Genomic DNA, 25,878 nt, shown 5'->3' on the forward strand with positions numbered 1-25,878 from the left:
AATATTAACTTCCTATCATCAGCATCCTCGATAGAAAGGTTATCCAGTTAAACACTTTACACGAGGAATTTAATTAACTATGGGAAATTCCACAAGTTTGTACTATTCTTGCTTTTTATTGCAACATATATCGTATCTTTCTTTTTTCCATTTCTTCATTAAATGAAAATTCCTTGAGCATAACATGTCCAAAATTAGGTTGAGTTAGATAAAAGTATACATGAAATGGCTAAAAATCATGAGATGAAAGCATCGCCAAAAGTCATCAACCTCACAGACAATTGTAATGTTAATGTCGAAACAAAAAATCACCAATCCATGGAGAAAGGCCCATAAAGGGCTGAATTGGGCAGTTTAGGTTTTATTTGACCTTGCAGCATTTAGGTTTTGAAAGGGAAGTAGTTGATCATCATGAAACATTAATTTTAGGAGGGCCAAACAACCCATTCTGATCCCCATCAAATACTTTTCCTGGAGTTTGGGGATTGATTTCTATCAATGGCATTCATATTCCTGGGTATTTCTTAAAGTTCCATCCTCTAACTAGTTCTTTCAGGAGATTTATGCAAGAATTTGCGAAATGCATGTTGCTTGCCTCTTATTATTGCTTTTCCATGGGCAATAGATTGCTTTACAGGTCTGATTCTTTTACCAACATTCTTTATGTTCATTTTTTCTGTTTTTTCCCAATGTTTGAAGTTTGAAGTTAAACATTGCCTTGCCCAAGCCTGTTGGGAGTGGGGAGCATGAATAGGAGTGGGAAGCACAATTTTTGGAAAGATTATGGGAATTTTTTCTGTAATACACATTTTAATATATTTTGATGCAAATATATTAAAAGAGAAACATATGTAGAATGTTGAATCAACTACAAAATCATGAAAATGTATATTTAACTATTGCATTAGTGATGATCATTAAAGCATCTACCATTTAGTACACATATAACAACAATCACCTAATGGTTACAACTTATAATATTGTCATCGAATGATCAATCATCAACCTTCAAGTTTCAACATATAAAATTTCTCTTCGACAAGTTGTAATAGATAACATTAACCATGAAATGAAATAGAGCAGCATATTCATTACCAAAGAGTTGTAAGATTCAATTGACAGTTCAAACATGGTTCAAACTGCAAACTGCAAATTTCAAACTGAAACTGTCAATAATGTTTATAAAATAAGTTGTAATAAAGGCGAAGTACAAAGTATAAAGACAAAGAGATATTCTATCCAATGAGCCTTTCTCTTGCCATGGGGAACTTCTAGCTTCTTTTCGAATGATCGATAAACAAGAGTAGGAGGAGTAGGTGGAAGTGTTCATGTAACACAACCAATAGCTGCATGGCTTGAACATAACACTAGATGTTGTAAAGATAATGGCAAAACTCTTGCATCCAGAAACATGCTAGTGAATGGGGGTAGCATCTCTACTCCATGAATATGATCACCATCATGATGACCCAAAAGTTCATCCTCCAGGCGCTTGAAAACTATGGCTCCATCCTCCACATTATCCTGATTTTCATTGTCGTCCTAATTCACATATGTTCCATCATTTTCCACTGCCTCATAATAATGTGGCAACAACCTTAAGTTGTAGTCCACATAAACCAAGCTCTCTACTTGGTTTACATTCAAGTTGTTTCTCTTACCGTTGTGGATGAAGCAATGGGTCTTCCAACATCTCTTTGTAGAAGTGTGAATAACAAGAGGAAGCACACTCACTGACAATTTATGTAGACATGTGGTAGAGCAACCATACATGTTGCACCGTTTGACAATACTCAACCTATCTAGACCTTGAGATGCATGCAAGTTACCCAAGACTATGTTCACTGATGTACTTGCTCAATTGGCTTCTTACTTGAGCACATCACTCTTCATTAAGAACCGAATTGTCTAATGTAAGCATGCATCCATTTTGGATCCCTGGATCTGTGTGGTTTTCTCCTAACCCCACCTTTGAGTGTTAGATGGGATTGTTACCGCAAAATCTAGTAGGCCTACTGCAAAGTCTCACTAGGCAATCTACGTCTTATGGCAACAAAGAGATCAGGGATCACTATCACCTCAATGGCATTTCTCCAATTGTCTTGCGGTTGGATGTTATCCCCATAAGGGAGGCTTCTTGGGCAAGACTTAGAGGTTAGACAACTAGGGTTCCAAGCCAAATGGCTCTCTAAGAAGCTTGCAAATAAATCACCTAGAAATTTCATAAATAAAGGAGGGTTTAAGGGTGATAAGAGTCTACTAGTTATGGGAAAAGGTACTAGCAAAGCTTTGGAGGCCAAGATAAAAGATACAAATGTTAAAGTACACTTTCCACCAACCCCAATAAACTAAAGAAAAGTTGTTACAAGCTAGTGTTTTTATGATATGAAGGTTTACAAGATGCATAACATATAACATTAAAGAAATAGCCTCCTAGAGGTTAAGATCAAAAGACGACTACAAGCTATCAAAGAGGCAAGAAAGGGATAAGTCAACCTTAGGTTTTTAATGGTTGAAGATTCATGTAATAGCAATAAATATCTAGATGTTCGCCCTATTTCTAAAGGTAAGACATGTAATTAATGTCAGACTTTTACTTATTAAATTTACTAAATGCAATTTCTACCAATAGGACAATAACATATACATGTAAAATTGCTATAAAATGCAACTATAGACCAAACCCTAACCCTAGTTACCAAGGAATAAAGAAACGAGAAAATTTTTAAAAGGTGATCCCATAGCTAAACTAGGGCCTCTATTCAATTGGCTAATGGAGTCAATTACACTGAGGTAAATGATAGGACTTGGTTAAAGGGGGTCAAAGCCTAATTTGCTTATCTTAGATACCCTAGAAACTTCTTTCATAGGATATTTAATGTCAAACGATGCATGAAAACAAGTTGCTTTAATGGATTTTTGGATGACAAATTTTGCATAATCACAAGATAAACCCCAAATTAAAAAATTAGCATGCAAAAAGGAACTCATACAAGAATCATTTCATCAATCCATAAGATAGTCTCTCCATGCAAAAAATATCTTCCCCAAGAAATTTTGCACCATCATTTAGGCATTGCGTCCAAGAAAAAATAGAAAAAGATTTAATGTGCACTCACTTGAGAAAAGAGATGAGCGTGTGTGAACATGATCCAATGAAAATGACTTCTCTCTATTTATACGAGGACAACCAAGTCATTTTTCATTAATTTAAAATGAAAAAATCCTAAGATTTTGCTTGAAGCATTCAACTAGGCTAATAAGTCCCAATCCAACCTAAAGATAGGTTCACATATGATAAATCATAATAAAAATGTCATAAATCCTCCACACCTGTGGGAGGAAAATCTCTCCAACACGACACCATCCTCCAAAAATAAGCATCTTCATCATGCAAGTAACAAAGTGGGTCCAAGAGTGATCCTCACTCCAAGGAACATCATCAAAATGCATGGGTACATCTACGAGTAACATCTCCTCCACTAAGAAGTCATCATTAGGAAGGCTTACATCACCCTCCTATGACATGCATGGGTGATGTGGAAACCCTAGGACCAAGAATTAGCATCAAAATATGGTGTGCATCCCTACCAAACTGTCTCAAGTGGCCTCCATCATTATTTGGGCTCTTGAATAGGGCCAACATCCATCAAGCAAGTTCAAGGCCAACCTAGGTGTATCGTTGGTCCATCTAGGCACATCATCAATCAAGCCAACGCCTTCTCTTCTTGGATCAATGTTTCAACCAATGTGGAAAAAGTCGAAGTCGGGATTAAATCAGCAAGGGTCCACAAATTGAATAGGTCGTTAAAGTCGGGAAGTTTTTGAAAAAGTCGGCAAAAGTAAAAAAATAATACAAAAATATTCATTTTTTTTAAATCCAGAATTTTTCAATAAAATCCCGATTTTTTCAAAAAAAAATTAAAAATCATTAAGAAAACTACGTCATTCACGATTTTTTAGAAAAAGCCCCAATTTAATCCCGACCTTTTCGATTTAATCCCGACCTTTTCAATTGGGAATATATCGGCCGATTTAATCAAACAGCCAAAAAATCTCGTTTTGGGGATTTAATCCCGAATTTTTCCACATTGGTTTCAACATACAGAGGTGTGGCAAGGGGCATGCAACCATGTGGAGGCTCCTGAAAGCCCAATGCTCATCTCATTAAGGGCAATGATGTGGTTGCATTATCATATGTGCTCTCAAAGTTGGGATGGGCTTCTTCTTCATTACCATTGGAAAGGTGTCAAGCCATCCCTCAAGGGATCTTTGCTACAGGTGTGATGTATTAAATTTAACTAGGATGAGTATTATCCACATTGGCTTGGGGCTAGCATGTGGGAGAGTATCCTAAAGTGACTTGGGAAATAAATTAACTTTATGAAATATAAAGTTATGAGATAAAGTGCACTTTAAGTGATGTCCATGAAAGATTAAAACGTAGTCATTGGATCATGAGGGGTTAAGATCAAATGTTAGCCACTGACCTTGGAGGCTACTTGGAAGGTCAAGAGACTCCCCCATTTGCCTTTTTAAGTGGCACGAATACCAAGGAGATCTCATTCTTCATTTGGTGTAAGAGACACAAGAGGTAAAGAGGAGAGGTCCGTTAAAAATTAGGCAACTCAGGGATGAATTTCTCCTAGAAGAAATCAGGTTTTTCAGTTCTGTTTGAATCACCTATAATAAAATTCATTTTTGACAATTCTACTGTGAATTTCCAAAAATAGTAAATCACATCTTAATTTGGAAGTGACTTTCCAAAAATAGAAAGTCATGTCTAAATGATCAAGGATGATTTCGACATATGGAATCCACTTTAAAATCAAATCTATCATGATTATACAAGTCAAGAATTAATATTTTTACCCTTACTAGTATTATTATTATTATGATACTATTGTTTATAAAATAGTCTAAAGTCATTCACCTTTAATGGATTAATAAAAACAAATTCTCCCGTGGAATAAGTAAATTAAATTGAGAATCTCTTATTTGGCAAATCGAACCTCTCTCTTGGAATAAAATAGTAACTCCTCAATTAAGAGAATCTAACTCTCTCTCACCAATTCAATCTATGACAAAAGTGTAACTCCTCCTCACTAAATGCAATTGTAACTTCCTCATTCAATTTGATTTGTAACTCTAACCAATTATTCTCTCATGACGAAGTTTAACTCTCTCTCTCACTAATTCGAATTGTAACTCTTCAAGACAAGTGTACATCTCTCTCTCTATTCTTGGGATGAGTTACACTTCTCCTCAAGTAACTCCTCCCTCATGGAACTCGATTCTCCTATTATTGGCTAAAGGCATGAATTCATTTTTGTAACTCCTCTCCTTTCTCATATATTTAAGCAAGAGCAAGTGAGAATTGAGTGTAGCATGTTCATTGTGAAGAAGTAGAGCAAAGGTTGAGTGTGTGCAAGAGAACTGTGAGAACTAGTGAAGAGCAAGAGCAAGGGAAGAGTTGGAGCAAGTGTGAATGATATGATCTGGTCAAGAGAAGTAGGAGATCTTCAAGCAAAGAGCAAGTGCACTTCAGCTACAAGTTGATCAGACATTGGTGACTCTCTCTCTCTCTCTCTCTCTAGAGTAGGATCCATTGCATGTTGATTTTTGCAGTAGAAATAACATCATATGATTTTCTCATGGTAGATAGATGAATATTTGCATATTTTATTTTCTATTGATTTTATGGCCTAACATATTAGCACGTGCGATCATGAGATGTCGGGAAAGCATGTTGCCAGTGTTTTTCCATCTATTTTATGTGAAGGTGACAGATCTACGATAACCAAGAGATTGTTGGAGTTCTCTTGACCTCTCATTTGAGTATTTTCGCCCAATTCTTTGAGAGATCATGTCCCAATTGGAGCCAGATGTTACCCACCATTTTGTGGGTAATATCCCGAGGAGAAATTTTTCTCCAAGATGGGCCTTAAGTTGACAGCCGCTTGCAGCCACTAGCTGGCTCATTGTGCCATTTTCTCTGCCACCTAAGCCAACCATGTGGTCCCTCGCCCATCTACCATGATTGTATGTTTGAAGGTGGGCCTCCCGAATCTAAAGGTATGCCTTGTCATTTGGAAATTAAGTATTGTAGTTTGCGTATCATGGACACTTCTGGGCATGGATTAATGGGGCGATTCGACAAAAAGAATGGGCTAGGTTTGTGCTTTTGTCCCCTAGACCCCTTTTAGGAATTGACCTTGAATTCTAGTCTCCTAGGATCTCTTTTATTGACCATTCAATTCCAGGGATGATATTTCACAGGAAACCTAGATCTTGGTTGCATGGTCCCACTCCCTTATCCGCTTATATTACCCTCTTTCCATTCATTTTTACCCCATTCATCATTTCTCCAACCTGGGCCCACATTCCTCCACTAGGTCCACATAGGGTTAGCATGCCCCTTCCACTTGCCCACACCTTGGATCATGGCTTGGAATGAAGCTTGAAGGTTAATGTAGCTAAAAAGAAAGATAAAAGCATATATGGCCACACTCAACAGGAAAATGTACCACAAAATGCAAAAGATGGTCGAGACAAACACATTTAGCACATGGAAAAAAGCTAATACATGAGCTCTACCCCATCATCATGGCCATCACCCTCGTTCCTACCAGCCTTATAAGCTTTCTTCATCATATAGGAACCCATGATTGTCCCAACCCCCGGTGGGCAATAAGTCACCCCACCTTTAAAAGGGGAATTTCACTGCTATATCTTATACATCACGCTCTAACTCTTTGAGCCCCAAGTAGTTAATCAAAGAAAATCATAAAAAGGCAAAAGGCAATAAAGAAGGGTGGAAAAATCAAGGTCGAGGCACCCTATGTACCACGATTGCTCCTTCCTACACATTATAAACCCAAGTTTGGACTTCCCTCTTATTAGCTTCCCTTGTACCCCAACATGCAACCCAGGGCTGCCCCTTCTCATTCCCTACTTCATTCACCTATCTTTCACATGCCACCACCTCTTGAAGGATGTACCTTGTCTATATTATCCCCTTTAGAAGTAGAAACCACCTAATAGGATTATTGGTTAACTCCATTTGGAGTTTAGGAGACATTGGCACATCTTGAACCCCATTTAGAAAGGCAGACCATTATGAAGTCCCACTTGTGGTCCAAGATTAGGTAAGCTTACTTGATTTCTCTATATGACTTGTTATACTGAAAGGCTAGGGGATGCATTGGATCTTAATGCAGGATTGCAGATGGTTTCCATCTTGGGTTTGGTCTACCTATACGGGGTCCTGATCCTCCCGAGGGCTATATTGGCACATATAGGGTGAGCGTTGAAAGCCATGGACCTCCACACCAACAGATCGCACTCCATGGATCCCCACAGTCATTCAGATAGTGCTTGTGGTTCACTTATTGGACGAGGAGGATGCACCTGATCCATCATTCCCAATTGACCCCGGATCTACACCATACACTTGGCAGATGATCCAGGACTTGCACAATGATGTGGCACCACATACACCATCATCCTGGCCCTCGTCGACGATCTACAAGCATCTTTGATTTGTTTGGAAGCCCATGAGGACACCTATGTGCCCCCACATGTCATTTGGAGCACCACAAATTATTACAAGGGGCCAACCCCTTGTCCACTGCTTTTGAGGCTCCTATTCTTCATTGTGGCATCCATGGACCCCATTAGGCCCCTTAAAGGGCCCTAGGACATGCATAGATTATTATTTGACCTCTTGAGAGGCTTACTTTTTCATTTATGAGCTATTTCGATTGGCTTGTCACCAAAAATTAGTTAATTTGCACATTATTTTATTTTAGGAGTAATGTAGGCCCAATTAGGTAATGCGAACTCCTAATGAGTGTATAAATAGGAAATAGATGAATTCACTTTGTATCATCACTTTGGTTTGGATTTCTTATCTCTATTGAGATTTTCACACATTTTCTAGAGGATGAATTGGAGCTTTATGGATGAGTTTCGATGTGTGAATATTGGTATATCTTCTCTTGGAGCTTCTCTATTATTCAATTGTGAATGGTTGGATATACTCTATTACATGTAAGTATGTTCTTTTTGATGTTATACTTGTTTACTTTTGTCATATACGTTGGAATGGGATTTTCGTTGTTTTAGAGCTAATTATTGCATGCATTTACTACTTAAATTTGTGGAATTTATCTCTATTATAGCATCTCTCAATGTATGGGCCACGTAATATGAGCGAAATCTCCTAGGGGTATTTCTATCAAAGAATTTGACCTTGATAAGCCACTCCTTTTGCACATCGAAGTACAAAAGTTGCAAGGTTGCTTCCTCTTGACCTAGAAGCTATGTCACATGGTTCGAGTTTGAATTCGAGTTCGACAATGATTAAGTTCGATTCGAATTCGAATTTTCCGATCAGGTTCGAATGAGGTTCGGCATTAGGTTCGACTTTACATATTTTTCAATATATATATATATTTATATATATATATATATATATATGACCTCGGTCTAATGGAGCAGGAATAACCTTGTATAATGGACGTTGCAAAGATTGAAGGATTAGACATTCTCAGCATATCTGTTTTAGCATACAAATCTACCTAGACATATCACAATTGCACAGCTAGTGATCTCGACATACCTGTGAGGATCTCAGCGGAATGGAGTAGCAAAGATCTAGGACAAAGGCATACTGTCAATGGATCTCGCATAGCAGTCTTGGCATCAAGGCCTCGGTGATACTCCTGTAGAAGTCTAGACTCTAGACAAAGAACAGCAGTGATAGAACCTCTCTCTCGGCCTAATAAGATTGATGTTAGACGTTGTCTCAATCACACACACACACACACATATATATATATATATATATATATATATATATACTATAATTGTGGCACAATAACAAAGCCGCAGAAATGATCATTCTCGGAGGATACAATCCCTGCATAACAAAGAGCCACAGTAACCATTACAGTCTCGGAATAAATGAGACAGTAAGAACCTCAGTATAGTGAGGAATAGTATCTCATCTCGGTGGATCTATTTCTTAACAGTGAATGTATATATATGTAATGGAAAGATCTTTGAATCCCTCACTATCTTTACATGATCTCACTGTCTCGGTGTAAGAAAGATCACAATGATCCTGCAGTCATGGAATACACTCTCGCATGATCATAGTCAACATGATGGTCTAGAGTACAGTGATGAAGGTAGGATAAAACAGCTATCATGGCTCTCATAATGAAGTTCTCAGTGCATCATTAAAAAAATCGAACCTTAAAAAATTCGTTAAAATTCGCCTTCAGGTTCGTTGAGGTTCGTTCAAGTTCGTTGAGGTTCGTTTAGGTTCGAGTTCGTTCAAGTTCGAATTTCAGGTTCGGCGAACCTGAACGAATTTCAACTTTTTTTTCAGGTTCGTCGAACCCTGTGACATAGCCTAGAAGGCTAGTGAAGTGATCTTGAGGCCTCCTTGACTGGGAACCAAGAAATCCTACTCATACTCAACATAGACTCCATTCTTCCAAAGATTAATGCACTAATCTACCAAGGGTGGTCATTAAAAACCATATTCTTTCACCTCTTCCCAGGTCTAGCCACATTGGAGTACCTAGGGCATCAATTTCCCAACAAGCTAGCCATAAAAAAAGTCGATCTCCTAGGGGCTCCTGCGCTTGCCTTTCCTTTAGCTCTCCTCTAATTTTGAAGACATTCTGACGGTGGAGTTGGGAGAAAAGCCAAGCCCTAACTTCGGGATCAAAACTTGCCCTGCCATCCCCAAGGCTAGTACCTCAGGGTCAAAACAACATCTTTGAGTGCAAAAACATTCTTTGATGCTTTCTCCACCTTGTCTAGGGTAAGGATATCATTGGTTGCTACATTCTTTCCTCATACCCTAGACTGGGTCCACTTGACCCTGTGTGGTCTCATTCCTTTGAAAGACCATTCTTCAAGAACCATTCGAGACACCAATTTTAACAAGGAATTTAGGGATTGGGGAACTCCTTCACAAGTCTTATCCCATAGACTTAACCCTCAAATCCTTTCCTCCTCCTTAGAATACATAGTACCTTGCTTAGAAAGCAAGCAACTTCCATACTTCAAATTTTTCTAGGAAAGGGTTCATTTAGGTCACTCATATCCATTGACTTATCCTTCATTGGTGAAACATACATACCGGGTCTCCTCCCATTGGTGATAGTTCGTAAATAGAAGGGAGCCTTCGCTGAGGTGACAGTGGGTTAAGTCTCCATTTGTTTCCCTTGGCCTAACATTTGCCCTTTAGGGATCCCACCTTAGGTCCCCTGTTAGTTTGAGCGGTAGCAATACCAAGCACAAAGAAGAGGCTAAATTGGTTAAAAACTACTCTTAATGATGTTGAAGGGCATGGATCTGTGAAAGGAACCTTTTGGGAAAGCAAAATGCTGAAGAGATATTCTAGATATGCTACATATATGACAAAACTAATTGAAGTAGAACCATCTATATTTGAAGAAACTGCTCATCAAGAAGTATGGAAGAAAGCTATGCAGGAAGAATATCAATCCATCATGAAGAATGGGGTTTGGGAAATCGTTCCTAGACCTAGTGACAAATCGGTTGTCACCTCAAAATGGATCTACAAGATCAAACACGTTGTTGATGGAAGCATAGATAAATACAAGGCCAAATTTGTTGCAAGGGGTTTCTCTCAAAAGGAAGGCATATATTATGAAGAAACCTTTGCACCCACTGCAAGGTATACTACCATTAGATCTTTGGTTTCATTGGCTGCTACAATGGGATGGAATATCCATCAAATGGATGTGAAGACAACATTTCTGAAGACTACTGGTGGATGCTTTAGTTTGGATCTGCCATGATCTCATGGATGAGTAGAAAGCAAGATCTTGTTGCTTTGAGTAGTGCTAAAGCAGAATACATGGTTTCATGTGAAATAGGAAAGGAGGTTGTATGGTTGAGGAAGCTTCTGACAGATTTGTTCGAGAAGCTTCTAGATCCTACTGTGATTAATTGTGATAATCGAAGTTGTATCAAGATGTCTATAAATCCCGTGTTTCATGCTAGGACAAAGTATATCAACAATAAGGTCCACTATATTAGGAACTTGGTGCAGGATGGGATCGTGGAGTTACAGTATGCCCCGACAGACAATCAGGTAGCAGATATACTAACAAAGTCTCTTCCCAATAAGATGTTTGAATATATTAGAAGCATGCTTGGTTTAGTTGATATTGCTGATTTTGTTGATGACGATGAAAGCTTGGAAGAGATTTCTTGACGCCTTGTGTGTGAGATACATTGCCTGGGAGGACATCTAGTCGGTACTATGTGTTGATGTCTAGTTCCCGAAATAGGGAGTGTGGCATTGGTCATGGATCTCTGACCTCAGATACACACCTAGATCTCTGGGTTGATGGTTAGCAAGTAAGCCTGATGGTACCTAGAGAGGCTAAAATCTTTAGTCCATCTTAGTACCACTTGGATAGATTGCCCTGGTCAGGAATCTAGTCTGTGGCATTGTGGTGCCTAAACTGTTGAGAGACCTTGGATAGATTTCCCTAGTCAGGAATCTAGTCCATGGCATTGCGGTGCCTAGACTCTTCATAGTTCATATGGTTTGAGATCATCCATATGAATAACTCCTTTGTTAACAGGGAATGTTGAAAAATGTAACTATGTTCGGTCTTCATAAAATGTATTTGTCAAAAGAATTTTTATTATTGTTACAATGACTTATTAAAGCATGGGTCTCATGCTTGGGTCATCATTTTATTAGTCAAAGTCCCCATTGTGGACTCCTAGGATTAATAAAGAGTCATTAGAGTCATTGTATATTTTATGAGACCCTTCTTGGGCCTTCAAACAATGTGAAAAGAATTATTTTTTAGTCAAAAATGAATTATGTACCCTCCACACCAAGTCGGCCTCAAGGAAGGCAATTCGAGCTCATTGATAGCTATATATTCAAGGCAATTCGACTTCATTTGGAGCATCTGACTCTCTCATATATAGTTCGATATCTGAAGCTTGAAGCTGGGAAATGTGCGAAGGTGAAGGAGGCTGAAAGAGGTGCGATTTTGGTCAAGGAGGAAGGGAACAACAAAATCAAAGTTTTGGTCTCTCTCTCTCTCTCTCTCTCTCTCTCTCTCTCTCTCTCTCATGTGGGCTAGTTTAGGAGATTGGAGTCTCCCAGTCAAAGTCGAAGTTGTTGTTGATGTCGGAAGCTGCCAAGTCGAAGTTGTTAGGGTCGAAGTGTTGTTGTTGCTAGGGCGAAGGTTGGATCGAAGAAGGAGAGGCTGGATTGGTGTGGAGGAGGTTTGTTTCTAGGTTAAAGAATCTCAAGAATAACTATTGAATGAAGAGATTTTTGAAAGGGTTTTCCCCTTGCTAGGGGTTTTTCCCTAGCAGAGTGCCTACATCTTGTGTCTTGTTTTTTGTGATCTTCATGCACACATAATTTGGTAATTGCTTGATGAAAGATAATATAACAAATAAGTAAAATAAGCCAACATAATTCACAAGTAATTATCAAGAAAAAAAATCTAACCCTAATCCTACTAACATTGATTTCTCAACATGGAGCTATTGTCTTGGATCAATGGAATGGACATTTTGCATGTTATCTTGTAAGTGAGCTATTTTTTGAATAAATCTTTATGTCTAATGTATGGAATGTATTGAATCTGGGGTTTCCTTTGTGCCCTAATTTATTGAAAGGATCTATATATCATTATGGCATGCATTATTCATGGATGGTATGTGAATGACAATCCTAGTGGTGAACTTTAACTAGCTCTCCCATGAAAATTCTTGGTCCATCTCAATTGTTAATTGCTACAATTCCTGGTGCTAGCCCATCAATTATCCTTCCTCCTTAGCAAGTTTTTGGTCATTCAATCGCACCATAGACTCCATTCTCCCAAGGATCTAGGCATTGGCCCTTCTTTGTTGTTGATCACTCTTAACTTTTATACATAAATTTTCTCTTTTCTCTTTACCCTAATTCGGTCCCTTTAAGGTCAAGTGACCAAGATAGGGCTTGGTGCAAATTCCTAGGGAAGAGGAATTTCCAGAGTTGGAGAGTCTAAAGGCCAAGAGGATAGTGGTTGCCACAAAATTCCTCCTTTTGGTAGGCATTCACTTCAATTTTGTCCATAAATTTTTTTGCCCTAGTTACTAGCCCTAAGTTAACCCTAGTATGAATTCAGCTTCAACTTGGGGACTTCTTGGGGTTTCATGAGCCTTTTTCCCATCTAAAATTATAGTCGAAAACCCTCTCTACATGCCCTAACCTTTGGTTGTCCCAACACTCAACCTATCAAACAAACTCTAGGCCTTGTGCAACATTTAGTAGGTCTCTCTAAGGAAAGTGTATTGCCTCCTCTTGGAGTTGGGAGCCTTAAAACCATGTCTTTCCATTGCAGACCTCATTATGTCGCCTCATACCCTAGCTATGTTGAAAATAAGGGTACCAAGGAGGTGTTTCCTAGTGCATATATAATTTTTTCCTAGGAAGACACATTAATGTCCTTTTTGTCAAGTGACATTATGAGTTATATTAGTGTCATGGAGGAAAGTTACCTTTTGTGGATTATGTACCATGTACTTTATATTATTGTCACTTGTGTAACAAAGTGGCTTTATGAGAAAAGTACATGGTACACCTCTGAAACCGGATTCGTCCAAAACAAGCCACGTGTCCGAATCCCACGAATCTGACGCGATTCGATGGGAATTCAAATCCGAAAATGGGACATGATGTGTCCTAACGAGACACGATCAAATCTCAGTCATGTCCCGATTTTGGGATTCGAATCCCAAAAATTGAAACCCACGACATAAAAACAGTGTTGTTCTTTTCATTATTTACCATTTATCTCATTCGTTTTTGCAAATGGTGAGTTGTGGGCAAGGAACTAAGGGTTTGGAGCAAGGAGCTAAGGGTTTGGAGCATTCGGCAAGGAGATTCAAGCACCAGGTAAATGCATTTCATCTCTATTTTTTTGCATTGCTATTACAACAGTTTGTATATGATTTTTTTTTACAAATTTGTGTATGTTTTGTTTATTTTTTTACCAAATTCATGGCTCAATCAAGCACAGTAGGTAGGGAGCAAAGGAAGGGGAAGAATGTCTCCATTGGAGATGCCCCTCCTCCCCGAATATCATCAGAGTGTGCTGCAAGTAATGTTGAGGGAAGACTGACTTCCTCCTAAAGACAACATCGAGAAATATCCCTTGTGGAAATACGTCACAAGAGAGGATGGGACAAGAACCAAGGGGAAGGGAGGAGGCAATGTGCAATGGAGATGCAACTTTTGCCATAGTTCTTTCAGAAGCACATATTTCCGTGTGAAAGGCCATTTGTTGGCTTTACCAGGTTGTGGAGTTGGAGCTTGTAAAGTTGTTCCTTTACAAAAGAGGAAAGAAATGGAAAAAGAATTCATTGTTGGTATGGCAAATGTAGCTGCAAAATCAAGAAAAACCATGAATGAAGACCCCCTTCCATTTTTGAGGAAAGACACCACCAAATTTCCATTTGATAGTTCTATTGGGGGACACGCAGCAAAAAGAAAAGCAATTTCACTTAATCCAATGGACAAGATTTTTAAAAAAGAGAAATGGGAAGAGCTTGATCTCACCATTGCCTTATTTTTCTATCAAAACTTCATATATTTAATGTTGCACACTCACCTCTATTTATTGAGATGTGTCGAACTCTAACTCATGGGTCTCCATCATGGTATGTGCCTCCTGGTTCAGAGAAGCTTAGAACCACATTGTTGACGAAGGAAAGAAAAGAGGTGAAAAAAAATGCTTGAGCCTATTAAAGCATCATGGCCAACATCTGGCGTTAGCATTATTTCTGATGGATACACAGATCCAGCATGACACGCACTCATCAACTTCATGGTGTCTTCCTTGAATGGTCCAATTTTCTTGAAAGCAATGGATACACTTGGAGAATACAAAGATGCACAATTTATGGGTGAGTTATTTATTAAAGGTATTAAAGATGTAGGCGCTGATTCTTGTGTGCAAATCATTACAAATAATGCACATGTTTGCAAGGCTGCTGGCATGATTGTGGAAGCTAAATATCCACAAGTGTTTCGGACACCTTGCATACTCCATTCATTGAACTTAGCACTGAAATCCATTACTTCTGATGTGCTTTGGATTGGTAACATTATTGAGGATGCACGACATATCCGTAACTTTGTGCAAAATCGTACAAATGCCCTCACTATCTACAAGGAGTATAACAATCTATCATTGTTGAAGATTGTTGATACACGGTTTGCCTCTTCACTCATCATGTTGAAGAGGTTGAGGGAGGTCAAGACTACTCTTGGGACCATGGTTATTTCTGAGTTTTGGTCTTTTTGGAGAAAGACATATCAAGTAGCCTCTAAAAGAGTGAAGGATGCAGTGCTAGATGATGCTTGGTGGGAGAGGGTAGATCTAATTATTCAGATCATGGACCCTATCATTTCTTTGGTTCGATTTGCAGATACAGACAAACCCATCCTAGGAGAGGTTTATGAGAGATGGGATTCCATGATTGAGTCTATGAGAAGCATTATTCTACAAAGTGAGTGCCCCGAGTATGAGACATCACCAAAGGCCTTCTGTGGTAATATACAGGATATTCTTGTCAGCAGATGGGACAAGAATTACACACCTTTACATTGTTTGGCTCACTCATTGAACCCAAAATACTACAGCCATGAGTGGCTGAATGGTAGACCTTCCCGTAGATTCCCTCCTCACATGAATGGTGAAATCTCACAGGGGAGGAAAGATGCATTTAGGCAGGTTTCCAAGATAGAGCATTGCTTGATGAGGTGGAGGATGCCTTTGCAGAGTTTCCCACTCGCACTGGTTGATTTGCAGGATATGATGTGATTAGAGACAGGGGGCTAAGAAGCCCTATTCTTGGTGGGCAAATCATGGGGCAACAAGCCCTCCTCTTCAGTAGTTAGCCATGAGGCTCCTCTCTCAGGTGACTTCATCCTGTTGTTGTAAAAGGAATCGGAGCACATATGGGAATTTGTATAGTGTGAAGAAGAGCAAGCTTGAGCATTCCAGGGCAAAGACAATGGTGTATGTCCACACCAACCTTCATCTTATTTATAGGCAGAGGGAAGAGTGGTTGAGGGGAAAGACAAAGATGTGTGATGTCTTTCCTGATGATATGGGTCTGGACAACAGTGTTGAGTTGGCATTGGCCAACATGGATCTCAATGATCCAATGCTAGAACCTGTTAGATTTAATGATGGTGATCTTTTAGAGGGGTCATCCTCCACACCAACAGATGCAGAGGTGACTATGGATACAAAGGAGGAGGAGGATGCAGAGGAGAGCAGTGGTGACCATGATGATGAGGACATTGATGTTGATTCTGATGATGACTATGAGGAATGATGACTCATGAGTCATGGGCTACCTATTGCCTTGAGGCTTGTATACCTGTAGTTGTTTTATATTTTCTATTTCCATTTGCCATTGGTATTGCACTACCTATGTAACACATTTTGATTTGATGACTTAATGAGAAAACTACAGTTGTCAGTGTCTTTATCTTACTATCTTGTAAGTTGTCTTTCATTTATGAATCATGATTTATGTGACATGTATTTGAATTTTGTATGTACTATGCATGCCATAATGTTACTAACTTACTTTGTAAACAGCAAAACTAACATCTAGATGAAGATCTATGTTTGAAATCAATGAATTTGTATCAATAATGAGAATTTGTGTAAGAAATATCTAATTTTTAATATATATATATATATAACGAATCCTACGAGTCCTGTTCCGAGGGGTTAACATGTCTGAATCCGACACTCGAATCCAATATCGGTCGGGGGTTCATAGGATACGGGGATTCGAGTGTCCGATTCAGACATGTTGACCCCCTGGAACAGGATATATATATATATATATATATATATATATATATATATATATATATATATCCTGTTCCAGGGGGTCAACATGTCTGAATTGGACACTCGATATATATATCCTGTTCCAGGGGGTCAACATGTCTGAATCGGACACTCGATATATATATATATATATCTTGTTCCAAGGGGTCAACATGTCTGAATCGGACACTCGAATCCCCGTATCCTATGAACCCCCAACCCCCCGTGTCAGGTTACTTAGTGGTACACTTTATTATTAAGGTGACTTTTATGTTTTAAAAGTGATTTTATGAGAGAGAAAAATGCACATAGTACAAAAATATTAAAAAGTGACAAAGAGACTCATTAATTGAGGGGGGCACATCTAAGAAGGGGTCAAGAGAGGGAATGAACCCCACCTTTGTTCTAATGAGCTAATATTTAATCTCAGCCATTAGATCTCAAGGGTTAGGGTTCTCTTCATTTTGAGAAGACAAAAAGGAAAAACAAAGGGGATCTCTCATTCATTCTTCAAGTGAACTTTTGGAGAGGACAAAGGGAGAACAAGGAGGTTACAACAACAATTGCAGGAAGAGAATTATTCAGCAAGCAAGGAGCTTGAATCCCAAGGAAGAGGGAGAGATAAATATGTCGACATGATTTTCTAGGCAGACCGAGCTTCCTAGCACATAAATTGGACTGTTTGCATAGATTTACAAGGCAGCTACAGGAGTTCTCCTGGCACAAATTTTGAGGCCATTTGTCAGCAGGTAGAGGATGCAGATTTAGGCTAGAATTCTAGCACGAATTCTAATGAAAGTCTATGTTGCAATTTTGGTGACTTTCAAAACACATTTCGAGGCACCCTCAGTGTTAATCCCAAGGTTGTAGGGTCTAAACAAAGGCATGTATTTTTTGACGAGAATCTATAGATATTTTCATGCAAAAAGGGTTGTACTATCTCATCAGCAAAAGGGAGATAAGTTCGTTATAATTTTGTTGTGTAGTTATTTTCCCTAAAAAGCAATTAGATGCCCCTTGAAGACAAGTTTTTCCCCTGTGGGTTTTTCCAGGGTCTTTGAACCAAAAAATGAGTGTCTCATTTATTGGCATGTGCTTGCATTTTATTTTTCTTATCTCAGCTGGAAATGGAAAATGCAAAAGAGTAGAGTAGTCTCTTATGTTTTGAGTTGAATGCAAATTTAAAGTTTATATCAACTACCTGTTATGTTGGGGTTGCGCATTAAACCAAATGCAAAAATTTAAAACTGGTTTGGGGCTACATTAGTGAAAATTTCTACATGGTATCAAGGCTTTTGAACCTAGAATGAAGTTTTCCATCAGTTGATAGAAGAGGCTAGCAAGCACCTTCTGCTATAACAATGACCAGTCGGCGTAATTCCATCATCAGAAACCCAAAGGACTGTTGGTTGAGATGGACAAACGCTGCATAGTGAAAGAACTGTGATTTATCTGTAGTTTGGTGTTGGTTGTGGGTGTCATGGAAATTGGTATAAGGGTGGAAGATAGGTTAAGTGGAGAAGAGAACTTTAGCCCCTGGAAGGAAAGGACGTTGTTGTTACTTGAGGAGTTCGAGGTATGGGACTTTGTAGAGAATGTCGTGCAACCTCATACAAATCTCACTCAGTTGGTTGACTTCAACAAGTAGAATGTAAAAGCAAAGAGAATCACTCTTGATGTCGTCAAGGACCACCTATTCCCTCATGTGACCAGGAAGAAGTTTTCCTACGAGTCATGGTACGTATTTTCATCTTGAAAAATAAATGGAAATTTGAATTTTTAAATTTGCCTCTAAATTTATTAGGTCGGTTGGGCCCCTAAGTGATACTCATTCGACCCCAACTTAAAGGCTATGTAAAGGAGATCATTTTTCCTCATTTGGACAGATCAATTTGGTCTCATGCATCTTTGATCCAATGAAATTAGAAGAGGGTTGAGATTTTAGGAGGAGGCTGAAATTTCGAGGGCTGAAATTTTAGGGACTTGAATTTTGACATGGCACTTCATCGTGATTTTGGTTATTGGTTTGGTTATTATTCCACTACTTTTATTTACGATGTATAGATGAATATGGAAACTCTCTCTCTCATAAGGAAGAACTTTTTCGAGTTTTCCCTTTGTGGGGTTTGCCTTGGCTATGTGCCTAATTTCTGTGTCTCTTGTCTCTTTGTTTCATGGTTACTTTACTGCTCTTACATGTTCATTAGTTGACTTTTTCTGCTATATAGCTTCCTACATGATATTGAATTTAATGCTATGTGAAACTAATGTTTAATTTATCATTGAAATTCTTATTATTGAAAAGTGTAACTAGGTTGGGTCTTCATAATGGCATGTGTAATTGTGAATTTATGTAAGTTATGAAAGAAAAAAAATAAAATTATTGTAATGCTTGTCTCATGGTTTTCATGAGCAAGGAATTTTACTTTTAGTAAATGGCTCCCATTGTGAACCTTTAGGTTTTGTCATCTAGTCATAAAAGTCAACGTGATGTATAAAGGACCCTTCTTGGGCATGTTACATTTGTATATGAGTCAATGAAAGAGTCTAATAGCCCTCCACAACCAAGAAAAAGTATCTACTTCATGTCAGCTACAAAATGAAATAAAAGATCTTCACCAAAAGACATGTTGGCTCACCCTCTCTCATGTTGGCTTATTATCATTGACAAACCACTATAAATAGGCAGTTGGGCCCCATTTCAGAGAAAGGATTTCAGTGGTCATCAAATCTGCAATTTGATCAAGGCCTGGTGCAGAAAATGAGTGCAAATATCTCATAAGAAGTCTCTCTATCCAAGCGAAGGAGGAAAACTAGAGGAAGATCTGTTTGGGATTGTTTTAGCCTTTTAGGGTTGATCTCCACTCACACATGCGTGGAAAGAAGAGGGTTACAAAGATCTAATTAGAAGTCTCTCTATCCAAGCGAAGGAGGAAAACTAGAGGAAGATCTGTTTGGAACTGTTTTAGGGTTGATCTCCACTCACACATGAACGGAAACAAAAAGGTTACTGATACATAAAAGGGCCAAAGACCTTCTTGTTGTGCTAAAGGCCTAATCAAGGAGTATTTAAGAAGTCGAGTTGAAGAAAAAGGCCTTCCATTCCAAGGAGATGAAGAGGTTAGATCACCATATGTGATGCAACTAGGGCCGAACTAAAGTGTAGGTTTGGAGCAGGAGGAAGCCGAAGTTGAAGAATAGCCGAGAAGGAGGAAGCAAGAGGGTTCACTATTGTTGACTTAGGGAAGAAGGAATCCATCAAAGAGGCTTTGTGTCTTGGTCTTGGAGCGGAAAATAGGTCAAGGGTCTTGGTCTTGGTACTAATCAATTGGAATCTCTATAAGAAGAAGAATTTGTTCGGGTTTCCCTCTCAAGTGGGAGAGGTTTTGACCCTGGCTGACAGCCTACATTCAATGCCTCGTGTCTCGTTACAATTTATGCATTGGTAATTGTTTGATGAAGAAGAACACTAATAATCTAAGTAAAAGAAGATCCTAATCTAAGAAGTAAAAAGCACTCACAAGCAGTTACTAATAGAAGAGAAATTAGTTAATCTTGATGCCCTAGATTTCTCAACATGGTATCAGAGCTAAGGTGACAAAGTCAAGGAAGGGCATCTTATCAAAGGACACTCAAAGATCAAATCTCGAGGAAGGCAAAAAAGCAAAGATCATATCTAAGACAAGATCTACAAAGGAAGCATTATAACCCTAGATCGAAGAAGGAGTCTACAATGAAGTCTTGGGCTCATCATCAAGACAAAGAAGTCCAAGTTGAAGAGATCTATGAATCAATGTCCTTACAATTGAAGACATCACCAAGAAGTCATCATTGATCTTCATCAAAGGATGCAAAGAGGTCTCACTCTCTGTGGGATCTATAATCACTCTTGAAGAAAACTACCTTCATCAAGCAGAATTTTTCTATTCTCTATATCATCATCAGCATTAAGGAAGTAGCAAGGAGGAGTATCCTATCAAGTAAATTTATGTCCACATCTGAATCTGTCAAAATGTATTTTTGCAAGGAAAGCAACAAATTGGTTGGGGCTTCAAACTATTTTGCATGGAAGAAAATGATAGATCTGAATCTCATTGAAAATGAGGTTATGGAACATGTCAAAGGATTTATCACTAAACCAGGAGAGGAAGATGCTCAAGCTCTTGCAAAGTATATGAAAGGGGAAGTTAGGGCTCAAATGATTCTCATAGAATCCATCAAGGATCCACTCATCCCATATGTATCTAAACTCGAAACTTCAAAAGAAATCTATGACAAACTGGTAGAGTTGTATTCCATAAGCATTGCTAGAGAAGTCATCTCATTAAGACAAGAACTCTACAAGCTGAATATGTCAATGGAAGATGGAATAGCCTCATACTTTATGAGGATATCTGAAATCTAGGATCAACTACAAGATCTGGGAGAAGTAATGTCTGGTAGAGAAATGACTACAGTTGTACTAAATGCACTAACAGAGAAGTGCGGTAACTTTACTTCAAGTATTTATGGGAAGAAAGAAGCTATTTCGTTCAAAGATCTATGGTCATGGTGCAAGATTGAAGAATCTAGACTAAAGGCCAAATCTGATGTGAGATCAGGTGAGTAAAATCAGGCATATGCTGCAAGGACAAAAAGAAAGGGAAAATTTGGAAAGTTTGGTCCTTAGAAAAAGAAGAAGAACATGGCTAAAATACAATGCTATGGTTGTCAAGAATATGGGCACTATAGGAAATATTGTCCTATGTTCAAGAAGGACAATAACAAAAGAGGAAGAGAAGAAGCCCACATCACTGAGGAAGTGGAGGAAGCTGAAAAGAAGAAGTCCAAGAAGGAGGAAGTAATAGATCTCCACTATTGAGATAGTCTTCCTCACCTAGTTCTTTTCTAATTTTTGTTTCTAAGTTTTCTTGTTGTAAAGTAGGAGCATGATAGGATGCATCATGGCATCATAGAAGCATTGAAAGCAAGAGCTCGGGACATCATCATAAAGAAGCAAAGATGGTTAGAATCTATGGAAATCAAGGATATATCTCTTGGGAATCTCATTGGAAACATAAGTGGCAAGGTCATCTAGTACAAAGTTCATCATACATCTGTCAAAAGGAAACATCTGTTGATGGGGATACTTTAGATCCTCAAGATTCTCTGATAGAATCTTTATTGAAAGGTTCACCGATCATGAGGGGAAGCAAGTGTTTCATCAAGAATTCCAAACTTGTGGAATTCATGGGATGATGGTATGATGACATAAAAGAGGCAAAGCAATGGATTGAAGCTTTTTCAATCAAGGGAGTTGCTACATAAAATTTGGATGACCCAAAGGAAAAATGAGGTATGTATGCTTACATTTGATATTGTAGAAGTAATGTCAGATGGTTGCAGATATCATGGACCAATGCTCTATCTTAAGAGCATGATCAAAAGAAAGGATCTCCTCCCACAAAGGGATGCAAGAATGCATAGGTCACACATTCACTAGATGAAATCAACATAATATGTCCTCATATGAAGAACGAGGTTGTTGGCTACAATTGAGGAACTCTGATTGCAAGCTTCGGGGAATGAAATGTGTGAAGAAAGGAAGGAAGAGATCATGGGATATGCAACCATGAAAGATGGCAATCAACATCAAAAGACCAAGAAGATTTAACTAGGATAACTCCATGAAATATATGAAGACTCTGATGGGGTCTGAAAAAGAAAGAGCCCCTTGACAACATATATCTTTAGGAGCTGTGTCGATATGTATGCAGGATGTTGATGCAAACAAGAAGATGTTTTGATGAAATACCATCACAAAGGTAATGTTGATTTTAATGTTCATTCCTTTATTTTTGAACAAATATCTGGATGGGTTTATGCAGGGCTGCCAAGGGAAGATCTTTGGATGTCTTCCACCACCGATGCACATGTAGTAGGATGAAAGATCCTTAAGTAAACATGGCATGAAGGAAGGCCAAATATGGATTGATGAATCATTTTTTAATGGTGACATGGCTGACTCATGAATGAAAGTGATGGATGGTCAGTGCCCTATGTAGAAGTCCCAAACGTGAAGACTCCTACATAACGAAAAGAAGTTCATGACATCGTGAGGAGATTTCTTCAAGTAGTTGGTTGTCCCATCTTCTCCACCTGAGGAGCAACTGTAGGTCACTATTTAAGAGAGAGCCTGGAAACAAGTTTCTTACTTGGAAGAAACTTGGAAATTCCTAAGCCAAGAGAGAGCTTAGGTACATTCGTTCCCTAGGAATAAGTACATTCCTTTATTGGAATAGATATGTCCTCCCTAATTAAGATGGCGAGATAGACACATCATTCTCGTCTTCACTATGGAAGACAGAATGGAGGATTGGGTAAACATCTAGCATCCAATACTCTTTGAGGATGAGTTAGGGAATCCAAGATAAGAGTAGTTGTAGAGGACCAATATTCTTTAACAACTGGGAATCCAAGATAAGAATAGTCCTAGTGGAACACACCCTGAGAACCTGTTAGTGTCAATCTTTCCAGCCTTCCTACAGTGATCAAATGTGCTCTTACAAAGTGATTTTGAAGTGTCAAGGTCAAATTTTGTCATTTCAGTGAGTCTTCAAGCAAAATTTGGTCACTAGGCATTAGGTCTAGGGTTTGCCCAAATGTCAGTCCATGACACCATTCAGCTGAGTTTATCATCATTCGTAGGGTTGTCATTATCATGTCAGTGTCTAATGAGTCATTTTACACCTTGTTCATGCTTCATGTTGCGCCCAGGCAAGGTCATTTCCCTCTCCTAGGGTTTTGAAGGCAATTTCTCTTGGATGGTCAAATCATCGGCAAAATTTGTTTCCTGATGTTCATACACCTTCCCCTATCCTTAAAGTACCTTATCAAACACTTCCCATCCCTTAGATCCGCCAAATTCCTCATTTTTGCACAAACCCTAGTTTCTAGCTACAACCTGGCAATTTTCTAGGTTTGGCCTGTGTTTTGTCCTTTTCGACCCCTTCCCCTCACTCAATCTCTGAGATTCCACTTTCCCCTGCTTCCTAACATCCCTCTCCACTCCCAAAAATTTCCCCAAGAATTTAGAAGCCCTCTATCCCCTTCATTTCGCTCCATTTCGACAAAATCCCTTGTTTCACACATCGGGACAAGTTTCACTCAAAAGCTGTTTCTGAGCAATCAAAGATGAATTTTGCAAAAATGAGAGAGGTTTTTGTCCACAACATGACAAGGAAGAAAAACCTCTTTCACTTTTTACACAGGTGTCATGGTTTGAGAGAAAAGTCAAAAATACCGGCGAGAACGAAGGTGCTTCAAGGACGGTTGGCCAAAGCACAAAAACGAAGGAAAACGCCCGATCCACTCCAAATTTTGGCCAAATCCTCTTTGACTGAGCATGGTACTTGATTGGGGACTCCCAGCCCAAATTTCAAGAAATTTGGAGAAAATTTTGTCATTTGTAAATTTTTTGTGAAATTTTACAGGTTTTGGCCGTTGGAGTGGTCTCACCCCGCGTGCGACCACTCGTGGGGACAGCTCAGAATGAGAAAAACTTTGCATTTTTGGAATTGTCATGCAAAAATACACTTGCCTATGCATGGGGTCAAATTTTTATGGAGATTTGGGCCTCCAAAAGCTCAAAATACATGCAAATTTTGACTTTCTGCCCACTTTTTGAGTTGCAGAAAGCTGCCTTGGGAAAAATGATTTTTGAGGGGTCAAATCAACTCCAAATTCAGAAATTCCGGTGGGGTTGGAAAGTAGACTCATAGACCTTTCCAACAAGCTATCTTGCACTTGATTTGGACACCAGGAAGGCCCTCAAACACAGCTGCCAATGTGCGCGACCACTCCAAGGGAGGGGCGCGACCACTCAGGGAAATTTCACCATTTTGACTATTTCGGCCTGCAAAACACTGTTTTTACTTTGGTTGACTCTTAATGCATGTAAATGATGGATTGTTGGGTAATTTTCATGGCACATGGATACATTTACTTTCCTTTAACACTTCTAGAAGTTTCCTTGATGTAAATAGTGAATATTAAATGCATGGATGGGTTACCTAAGTTTTAGAGGCAAGTTGTTTTGACTGCCTATTATCTAGTGCTCAGTTTAGAATTAGTTCAAACTGCTCCTAGGAAGCTGAGCTCGACCCCTAGAGGTGGGGAAAGGAGTTAGATCATCTATATTATGCCTTCTCTTGCTCATTTTCATGGTTGGACTCTTGAGGGAGAAGCTCCTATTGTATATTTTCCTTGTATCTCTGCAATTTGAGGAAAGGGAAGACCAGGGTTTTGCAGACATCATTGTGGATTCTTGTGGATTATTGTGTTGATGGTGTGTTCTCTTATTGTAATTGTAAGTGTGTTTATGTGTTCCATCTCTTTCTTTACTGCAGCTTATTAAACAAATGAAGTGATAAAGTTTGAATTCATGCTTGCCATGCTCAGCTTTCAAATTTGTTTAATGTTTATGTTTTCCACTGTCTAGAGAGGATTCAAAGTCATTGTTTGCCCTCTTTAGCTTCTCTTCTTTCTTCTTTGATCATCCATCTCAGCTAAAGGCATCAGCACAAACTCCTGCCTTGCCCCAAAGACCCACCTGCAAAAACTGAGCTCAATCCCTGCACCCTGAATCGCACTCCCTCCAATTGCCACCAAAAACACCAAAAACTTTAAATCAACCCCCCTTATCAGTTTACTAGCCTAATATTAGTGTTCCAAATTGGGTCAGCTCATCCTATTGAAAGATCTACCGAGTTTGACCGGAGAGAGCCTTCTCATACCCCGTAGGGCTAGCTACGAGGTGAAATGGTTTGATGTTGCCTTGAAGGTTTACCTTTCTCAGCCTAGGGTGAAATCTCAAGCGCTAACATAGTGGCGACCATACTTGGGAGAACAAACTTGTTTGTGGGTTGATGAGTTTGTTTCATAAGTCTTAGACGGAGCCTGAAGTTACGCCAGAAGC

At 38.9% G+C, this 25,878-nt stretch overlaps 1 protein-coding gene across 2 annotated transcripts in view; it reads right to left on the reverse strand.

Moving 5' to 3' along the window:
• Positions 1–25,878, reverse strand: part of LOC149145070 (ENHANCED DISEASE RESISTANCE protein (DUF1336)) — a 483,701-nt gene that overhangs the window by 40,654 nt on the left and 417,169 nt on the right. The gene's annotated exons all lie outside the window — the stretch shown is intronic.

This window comes from Pinus tabuliformis, chromosome X (genome assembly GCF_031772625.1).
Source record: "Pinus tabuliformis cultivar Carrire ecotype Pingquan chromosome X, CPIR1, whole genome shotgun sequence".
NCBI classification, from domain to species: domain Eukaryota; kingdom Viridiplantae; phylum Streptophyta; class Pinopsida; order Pinales; family Pinaceae; genus Pinus; species Pinus tabuliformis.